The sequence below is a fragment of the Notamacropus eugenii genome, chromosome 1, assembly GCF_028372415.1.
Source record: "Notamacropus eugenii isolate mMacEug1 chromosome 1, mMacEug1.pri_v2, whole genome shotgun sequence".
In the NCBI taxonomy this organism is placed as follows: domain Eukaryota; kingdom Metazoa; phylum Chordata; class Mammalia; order Diprotodontia; family Macropodidae; genus Notamacropus; species Notamacropus eugenii.
In genome coordinates this window covers 210,596,035-210,606,847 of record NC_092872.1, presented here as the reverse complement: position 1 = coordinate 210,606,847, position 10,813 = coordinate 210,596,035, and positions in this window count along the sequence as shown.

The window sequence follows — 10,813 nt, the reverse complement described above, 5'->3', positions numbered from 1 at the left end:
ATCTGTTTTCCATTTCTCCAGCGCCCCCCCCCCCCCCTTTTCAAATTACAAAGATTGTTTTGGGAAAAGGTTTATTTCCTTAAGGAAGGAATGACTTAGATTTTAGAAATTTACTCTGGAATCTTAGAGAGGTCAATCAGTTGACATTGTTCTCAGAATGAAAGTCCCTTTGACATTCCAAAGCTAGTTTGCCTTAAAGATAAGGACTGCTGTGGGCTTGAAGGTTAAGCTCTAGAGCAGTCTCACCTCTGCATTTGCTTTGGCTGGAGGAAATTTAAGTGGGTGGCCTTGGGACTGGGTATATCTCTGATTTGATCCAACCCTAAACTATAGGCTCATATGCTTATGTAACTTCCCATGTTCCTTTTTTCTTCTTCACAGCTATGATGTTGTATTGCATATCGACATGTACAAGAAATTGTAATCACCAAATTAGCTTCCCTTCCCATACTTCTAGTTCTTATTTCCTCAACCAGAGTCCTCTTGCCACCTGGCGCCATCTTAATGCCTTTATAGCCTCTACTATGCTAGCCCTGAATGAAAAACCAAAAAAAAACCCCCCCAAAAAAACCCCAACTCCCTCAAGTCTTTAGGTTTTCTTGTATTTGCTAAAGCACTTAACATTTCTAGCCATAACCAGAGAATTAATCAGCCCCTAGAGTATCTAAAGCAAAGGTTTTTATCCTTTTTTTTTTGTGGCATGGGATCCTTTGGCAATCTGTGAAACCTATGACCCCTTCTCACAATAACGTTTTAAGATAATTGCTAAATTTCAGGTAGAGATTAGTGAAAGTAAAGATGTATATTTTTCCTTATCTGAGTTTCTAGAACTCTTAAAATCCATCCACAGGAACCCCAGGTTAAGAACTCCTAGTCTAAAGCTAAATATCCCTCCAAAATGGTGCCTTATTATCTGTCTGCATAAAATGGTTGCAGTAAGAATCTCTGGAAGTTACAAGGTGATTGGTCAGTGGGGCATGTAAGATTATGGGTGGTGACTGCCTTGGCTAGATAGAGCACTGGACTAAAAGGGGCCAAGATAACGAGTTTGATCCCTGTGTGGCCTCTACTTTTGGGAGCCAGTCCTGTTAAATCATAGTATCTTGACTTTACAACTGGAAGGCACTTTGGAGATCATCTAAATCCAAACACCCTCTTTTTGCAGATGAGGAAACCAAGACCCAGAGAAATTAAATGACTTGCCCAAGGTCACACAGGTAATACATAGCAGCACCAAAAATTGGACCTCTGACTAGAATCCAGAAATCCCTTCCACTCTACCTCTGCCTCAGCACAGTTACTCCTGGTTATGGGGATCTCAACAAGAAGCTGGTATCAGTCATCTTTTGGTAAGTGACTAGTTTTGGGTCAGGCAACAAGCATTTATTAGACACAGTGGGTATACAAATATAAGCAGACAGTTCCTACCCTCAAAGAGCTTATATTTGGAAAGACAACATATTGAAGGCACTGAGAAGGGGGTGAGGGAGATGAAGGTATAATATAACTTCCAGCATAGCATGGAAGAGAAAATCTGGAAGATCAAGGGCACAGCCTGGAAAGTAATGAAGATATAACTGACCTGGGCAACCACCCTCAATCAGAGGTTTTAGGAGGAGTCATCCAATTAGAGGGAAAGGCCATTGGGTGGAAGGTACTTTCAGTGTGAGAAGTACAAGAGTCCAATGAGCTTCCGGGGTGAAGAGGTTTCTAAATGACTTGGTAGAGAAAGTCTCCAGAGTCAGGGGTGTAGCCTGAAGGTGAAAACCATGACGTAATAACAACAGTATTAGTACAGTTTATAATTGTTTTTCCATTTTCACATTATATTAGAAAACAAAGACAAAAAAGAGGTGATCTGGCTCAGAATGTAGATGAATGTGTGAATGCATGCCACATAAATGTAAAATAACTCTGGGCAGTTTTGTGCAAAACCAGAAGTTGTGAGGGTTTTTAAGTGCATTTTTAGATACACATGTATATGTCTATAGGCATGTAGACATTTATAGATAAATACATGCATACATATTCTGATCTTGAGCAACTCATTTAATTTCTCAGTGGCTCAGATAGCTCTCTAAGACTATAGATTTCAGACAAGTTCCAAATTTACAGGGAAGGAGTTTCTAACTGGGAATACTCTATGTGAATGAAATTGCAGGCCTCAACCCTACTGCCTTACCCCCAACAAAAAAATAAAAAGAGAGAGAAAAATGATTTGTTGATGGCTATACTGCATTCTGTGATTTCTACAGACCAGAATTTTCCATTAAAAAGTGGGAAACTGAGTCAGAAGAATTTCACTAGAAGTTAACACCAATACAGATTCACCTCCCTAGGCATGAGCAAATCTGGAATGTCTTAAAAAGGCATTTCCAAACAAGATGAAATGAGATAATTTCAAATTTAAAAACTTTAAAGAGGGTGGAGACAGAAGTAAAAACATCTTGGAGGAGCCAGAAAACATCTAAAAATTTATTAAAGTTACAAAAATAGCAGAATGATATTTACAGAAGCTTAGATACTCAGATCAAGTCACATGATCGATATAGTTTGGGAATTTTAGAAAACAAAACATTCCTAATATTTTGTTTTATAATTTCAATTTACAGTACTAAAAATGTTTCTAATTTGGTTGTGTTCTCATTTCAGAAACCGGCATGAAAGTGTCAAATAGATAATCTGGCAACTCTGAAAACTTATTAACAGTATTTAAGCTTCATTTTTCTGAAATAATGGTAATTGATCTTCTATATAATTGATTTCCATTCTATGCTTCATTTTTTTTTTTTGCTGTCCAAAATCCCCTGCCCACCCCCCCACCTCCCCAATCTAATTCTTTATTGAAAATTTTTCAGCTTGAACTTTGTTTACCCAAAGGTGAATTTAGGAATATTTGAATCAAATATGTTCATTTAATTTTGAAGAGTAGGAAGAAGAATCTGGGGGAAGGAATAAAAACAAATCCTTGCAGATATTTGTTTATCCTAGCACACTCCCCATAGCAGCTGTTCCAAATCTTTCTCACTCCCTCCTTACTTTATTCTCTACATATAATCTTTCTTTCAAGGCTGAGGAATTGGGTCCTAGGAGCTGAATCTGGCAGCAGTGGAAAGGTGAGGTGGCAGTAATATAGTGCCTGAGATGTAGTAGAAGAAATTCTATATAGACGACTCTCAATTTACAAATGATTTGCTCCAAACATTTGTCTTTGACTCTGTTTAGAACTCAGAACTTTTTTTTCTGCATATAAACAGTGGTATAATGGTAGTTACATTCCCAGGCTAACTCACAAAAACCTATTTAAATGTTAGAGTTAGAAGGACCTTAGAAATCCTCTAGTCCAATCTCCTTCATTTTATGTAATGATAAACAAAAAGTTTCAAAGAGGAAAAGCACCTTAGTGCACCTGAAATAAGATGTTTTTATGATGAAAAATGGTAAAACAAAAACAAAAAAGCCATGCTACTGGGAATACTAGTAAATAAAACAAAAAAAAAGTGAGTCATTATTTGTTTTGTTTATTCCCAGAGGTATGGAAAAATTATGTTTAATAGCTGTGTTTGCTAAGTTGATAAAATGTTAAAAATGCTAAGAGGAATGCAGATTTATTAAAGAAAATCAATTCATTATTAGAGAAGTAGAGAGATCCCCATCATGGAGAAAGAGTCTAAGTAACTTAGTGGATAGAGTGGTATAAGTAACAGTAGACAGAGTGTTGAGTCTGGAGTCAGAAAGATCCGAGTTAAATCCAGCCTCAGACACTAGCTGTGTGACTCCAGGAAAGTCACTTAACCCTGTTTGCCTCAGTTTCCTCATCTGTAAAATGAGCTGGAGAGGAATGGGCAAATCACTCCAGTGTCTCTACCAAGAAAACCCCAGATGGGGTCATGAAAAGTCAGACACAACTGAAAACGACTAAAAAAAACAAACTCCAAATTTGACTTTTAAAGCCTCACTCCAGCCTGTCTTTACAAGTTTACTGCATTTTATACTCTTTCATGCATTCTGCACTCCAACCAAAATGACTTCATTACTATTCTCTGCCACCATCCCTTTATACATTCTGTCCCCTATGCTTAGAATTAATTATTCAATCAACAAGCTTCTATTAAGACTTATTATATGCCAGGCACTGTGCTAGGCACTAGAGATACAAAGAAAGACAAAAATACAAAAACAGTTCCTGTCCTCAAGGAGCTTACCTACAAATGGAGGGGTCACCATGTAAAATGTATGGAATGTACAAAATACAAACAGAGAAGAAGGAGGGTAACTTTAGAGGGGAAGGTGATTGAGATAAGGGGACTGGGAAAATTCTGAAAGTAGAGTTTGATCTGGGATTTAAAGGGAGTCAGGGATGTCAATTGACAGAGGTGAGGAGGGAGATGGCATTTCAGGTATGGAGGACAGCCCATGCAAAGGCACAGAGATGGAGATTATTGAATATTATGTACAAGGAAAAGGATGGTGGCCAATATAGGTGGATCAGAATGGAATAAAGTATGAGAAGACTCAGAAGGTAGGAAAGGGCCAGATAATCTTTCTCTCCAAATCCTCTCCTCTTCTGAACTTCCCTATTACTGTTGAGGGCAGTACTAATCTTCCAGTCATTCATGTTCACAACCTTGGCTTTCTCCTTGACTTATGTACACCGCCCTCACACACACACACCTGGCCAAACAAACAGAGGACTTTATATTTGATCCCGGAGATAAGTCACTGGAATTTATTGAGTAGGGGTTGACATAGCCAGATACACACTGGGCATCTCTGTAGATTACAGATTGGAGTTAGGAGAAAGTAGAAGCAGAGGAACCTATTAGAAGGCTAATGTAATAGTCCAATTTAAATATAATGAGGGTGTGATCAGGGAAGGAGACTGTGTAAGTGGAGACAAAGGGACTTACATAAGAGACGTCATGATAATCAAAAGGAAAAGATCTGGCAACTGATTAGATATGGAGGGTGAGTGAGTAAGAAGTCAAGGAGAAGACCAAGGCTGTGAACCTGGGTGACTGAGAGATTGGTACTGCCCTCAATAGTAATAGGGAAGTCCAGAAGCGGGGAGGGTTTTGAGGGAAAGATGATGAATTGTTTTGGACATGTTGAGTTAGAAATGATGAAGGGACATCCTGTTCAAGATGTCCAGCAGGCACTTGGTGATGTGCCACTGAAGTTCCAAAGAGGAATGAGGGCTGCATTTCTAGATCTGGGAATCATCTATGTAGAGATCATAATTGAACCCATGAGTGCTGATGACATAACCAATTAAGATAGTGATTCTAAAAAGAAAAGGGAAGAGTATCCAGAACAGAGCCTCAGGAGATATCCATGGTAGTCAGTATGACGTGGATTAAGATCCAGGAAAGGGGATCATGAAGAAGTCATTAGAAGACAGGTAGGAGAAATATGAGAGAGAGAAACATCATCAAAATGCAGAGAGAAGAGAGTAGTTGAATGATGTGGTCAGAAGCCAGACTGCAGACAGTGAAGAAGTGACAGGAAAGAAAGTGAAAATACCAAGTAAAAATGACTTTTTTCAAGAAATTTAGCCACACAAGGGAAGAGAAATTTAGGATGATAGTTAGAGGTTACAGCAGGATCAAGTGAGGGTTTTTTGTTAATGGGGGAAATGTGTTATATCTGTAGGCAACATGGAAAGAACCCATAGAGAAGGATAAATTGAAGATTAGAGAAAGAGTGGAAATGAAGGTGGGAACAATTTCCTGGAAAAATAAAAGAGGAGATGAGATCAAGGGTGCATTTAGAGAGGTTGGCCTTAGCAAGGAGAAGAACGACTTCTTTATTAGATGGGAATGAAGGAAGAGATAGTAGGGGATGATGTCAAGAGGATCTAAAAGGGAAAGAGGTAGCTCGTGGAGAATGGCCTCAATTTTTTTGTGAAGTATAAGGTGAGGGGATGCCATGGGATACTTGAAGTAAGATAAAAAAGTGTGGACAGAGAATCAATTAGAAAGGAACAGAAGAACTGCCTTCCTGTTATGAGGGTTTGGCTGAGAGTAATGACATAAATTTGTATCGGACCCAATCAGCAATGTTTTCCTCCAGTTCTGTTCAGTAGTGCATGAGTAGGAGCAAAGAATTATGGCATTATGGCAGTAATCTAGGTTGATGTTTGCTAAAGTGGGATTGATGATAGGACAAAAGCAGATAAGGGACTGAGTGGAGAGAATAGGGTAGAGGTGAACTGGTTCACCAAAGGGTCAGCGATTGGGAAGGGAGAAAAATGTAAATAATTCATGGGTGATAATCTGGGAAAGTATTGAGGGACCAAGGGACTAGAAGTTCTAGTGAGGAAGAACTGGGTTAGTAGTTATAAGGCATAGAGAAAGATGGAATAATGAAAGATTATGATCAGATAAAGAATTTTGGAGTTGATTAAAATGAAAGTAGAACATTTGTGGGTGACAGTAAGATGAAAGGTATCTCTGTGTGTAATGGGGTGGATTAGGGAGCTATATAATGGGAATTAAGTAGACTGAGGAACTAGAAAATTAGGAAATTAGGAATATAAATGTTTGCCAACTGCTTGTGGAACTTCTCAAACTGCATGTCTTGTAGACATCATAAGGTCAACATTTCTAAAACTGAACTCATCCTAACTTCCTTATTACTATGGAGGGTACCACCATCTTCCCAGTCATCTGGGCTCGAAATCTAGGGGTCATCCTCAACTCTTTACTTTCTCCCATCATATCCAATCCATTGCCAAATCCTGTCTTTTCTACCTTTTTAACATCTTTCCAATGCTCCCCTTCTCTCCGCTGACACTGCCCCCATCTTGCTCTGAGCACTCATCTTGCACCTGAACTGTTACGATAACCTTCTAATGGATTTTCTTCCTCAAATCTCTCTCTAATTTAGTTCATCCTTCATTCAACTGTCAAATATGTCATTTCCCTCCCCAGTAGCCTGGTCATCTAATTTAATCAACTCCAGTAGCTCCTTGTTGCCTCCAGAATCAGATAGAAAATCTTCTGTTTGACTTACAAAGCCCTTTGTAACCTGGCCTCCTCCAATCTTTCCAGGCCTCTTACACCTTACTCCTCTCCATGTGATCCAGTAATGCTGGCCTCCTTGATGTTCCTCATATATGACATATTCCATCTCTCTCTCTCTGTCTCTTCTTCATCTCCGTCTTCCCCTCTTTTTTCTCTCCCCCCTTTTCTTCCTCTCCCTCCCTCTCCCTTTCCTCTCTTCCTCTCTCCCTCCCTCTCTTGGTCCCTTTTTCTCTCTCTTTTCTCATCTCTGCCTCCTAGTTTCTTTGATTTCCTTCAAGTCTCAGCTAAAGTTCCACCTTCTGCAAGAAGCCTTTTCTGTGCCTCCTAAATGTGACTGCTTTTGCTCTTTTGATTATCTCTGATTTATCCTGTCTTTATCTTATTTGTACATAGTAGTTCACATGTAGTCTTCCTCAGACTGTGAGCTCCTTGAGAGAAGAGACACTGTCTTTTGCCTTTCTTTGTACTCTCAGTGCTTAACACAGTGCCTGATACACTCTAATAAAGAATTACAGACTGAATTTTAAATCAAAGTCCTATAAAGTGAGGTCATGGGTTCTGGTGGAGAGAAATACAATGCAGCGTATAGTGAATGCATTTCATTGCAGTGTGACTTCTGCCTTATAGGAGTCAAAGAAAAGCCTGAAAGTCAAAGCAAACTGTGGAAGAAAGGGTAGGAAGCTACTCCAGTAATGAAGTATTATGGAAAATGATTTATGTTCCTATTCTCTTGCTCACTATTGCCTGATCCCTTTGACACCCATGGATTTCTTGGAAGCTACTCCAATAATGAAGTATTATGGAAAATGATTTATGTTCCTATTCTCTTGCTCACTATTGCCTGATCCCTTTGACACCCATGGATTTCTTGGATTCCAGCAACCAGTTCAGAACTTCATCTTGTGTTTGTATCTTCCAGTAGTGTCTTCCAGGGTACCCAATACCTCCCTGCCTGCTTATGTACGTTGCTGCTCCCTCCTGGCTTGCTCTCACTTCTGCTCTCTGTGCTTGTCTGCTGGCTTCTTGACCATCTTATCACATAATCTGGCTATAAGTCTGGTCCTAGTTCCTTTCCCAGAATCCACCACCTGATATCATCTATTCTCTGGCACACTGTGGACTGGGGAACTGATGGAATCCAGGATCTGACATCTTAGAGCTCTTCCAATGACAAATGATACATTTGGGATATCAACAGGGAAGGTAAGAGAAGGTCCAGTTCAGGTTTGGAACGTAGAAGTCTGGGAGACAAGCCAGATGAGATAGTATCTGGAGATGAGGAGTATGTGAACCTACTTACACAGGGAAGTTGGGATGCTGAATAAACCAATCATTTATAGATCTAGAATATGTGTGTACATATGTATATACCCATATATGAGGGCAGCTAGGTGGCATGGCAGTGGATAGAATGCCAGGCTGGGACTCAGGAAGATTCATCTTCCTGAATTCAAATCTGGACTCAGACACAACTGTGTGACCCTGGGCAAATCGCTTAACCATGTTTGCCTCAGTTTCCTCATCTGTAAAATAACCTGGAGAAGGAAATGACAAACCACTGCAGTATCTTTGCCAAAAAAACCCCAAATGGTGTCACAGTCTGATACAACAGAAATAACTAAACAACAACCCATATATGAAGGCATAATGATATATATTAAATTCAACTAATGCTTATTAAATGCCTACCATGTACAAGATACTCTGCTAACTAATAGGGATACAAAGACAGAGGAGCTGTCCATGCCCCAATACTATCATAAATAGATTAGTCTTATATAGGATAGGGAGCTTTGAGGGCAAAGAGGAAAGTACATCGGGAATGTCTGATGAAAGAGAAATGTTTTCAGTCTGGGGTGGGGTCAAAGAAGGTAAACAGAAACTATACCATCTGAGATAAGCCTTTAAGGAAGGAGCTAGCAAGTATCTATTAAGTGCCTAATATGTACCAAGTCCTGTGCTGGGTGATGCAAAAGAGTCCTAGCCATTATTGTTATTGGGATGATGATGATGATGACGCCAATAACAATGACAGTATCTAGGTGAAGCAGTGAATAGACCACTGGACTTGGAGTCAGGAAGATGTCAGTTCAAATCTGGTCTCAGACACTGGTTCTGTGATCCCGAGAAAAGTCAGAGGATTTGGGTTATAATCCCAGCTCTGTCACTTTCCATCCTTTATCCATCTGGACTTAGCTTTTCTGGGCTCAGTTAACTCCTTATCTGTGAAATGAAAGGGCAGGACGAGATAACCTTTGAGTTCCCTTCCAGCTCTATCAATGAGACTACATTTATGGGAGGTTGTAAAGGGAAGACTAAGGGAGTTTGGTTTTTATCCTTGTGGAAATGAAGAAGGTTCTACTGGAGGGTTTTTGAGCAGGAGAGTGAAATGGTCAGATCTGTGCCTTCTTTGGCAGTTGTTTAATAATGAATTCGGGAGGGGAGAGCCTAGAAGGAGGAAAAGCAATTAGGGGGCTCTTCTCTAGACGAGGCATGACATAGACCCAAACAACAGTGATGGCAGTGAGTAGAGAGATAAGATACATGTAAGAGATAGTACAGAAATAGAATAGCAACTGATTGGATATGGGAGGAAAGTAGAAGAATCAACTCTAATTCAGGGGTTTTAAACATGAGGTACTCAAAGGAGAAATCACTAACAGAAACAGAGACATTTGGAGGTATGTACATATATATGTATGTGTGTGTGTTTACTGAGGGAGGCTTCCAAACTGGACATGATGAATTTGAGGATATCCAAGTAATTGGAGATAGGAGACTAGAATCCAGAAGAAACATTAGCCCTGAGATAGCTAGGAAAAGGTTAAGTTGGGTGTGTTTTCTTTAGAGACTATAATTGTATATAGACAGTCATTCTCATGATGTAGCCAACCAAAGATTATTATATTAATACTCATTAATATATAGCAACTATATATTAATTATATTAATACTAATAACATTAATAATGATTGCTGCTACTTTTTGGCTCTATCATAAATTGTATCAATCAATCAATAAGCATGTATTAGGTGTCTAATATGTGCCAGAAACTATGCCAAGCCCTGGATATACAAAGAAAACAGAGGGGCAGTCCCCACCCTGAGGGAAGGTACCCAAAAGATCTTGACAGGCTAAAATTGAAAATGGGCTGAATTGAAGATGAAATTTAGTAGAGATATTCAAGTCTTACCCATGGGTTCAAAAAATCAACTTTACAAGGATAAAATGGGGAAGAATTGGGGAAGGGAAAGGAGAAGGGAATAAGTATTTATATGGCACCTACTAGGTGTCAAGTACTGTGCTAAGTACTTTATAAACATTATCTCATTTGATCAATATGTTCAAAGTGAGGCAGCAGTGCAACATGTTGGGGGTGGGGAAGCTATTCTGATTTTCAACTATATTAAGAAGGTAAAGGTTTCAGAAATAGAAGGTGATCATCCCACTATCATCTGCCTTGGCCAGATCTCATCTGGAGCATTGTGATCAGCTCTGGACATCATCATCATTATAGCTGATATTTCTACAGTACCTACATGTGCCAGGCACTGTGTTAAGCATTTTATAATTATTATCTTATTTGATACAACAGCCCTGGGACGTAGGTGCTATTATTACCCCTATTTTACAGATGAGGAGACTGAGGCAGAGGTTAAGTGACTTGATTAATCAGCTAGTGTCACAGGACCCCGTCTTATCCACTGTTCCACCTTGCTTCAATAAAAAGTGATAAACTGTCCAGAGGAAGGTAACCAGCATGGGGAAGGGCTTGGAGTACCACTTGA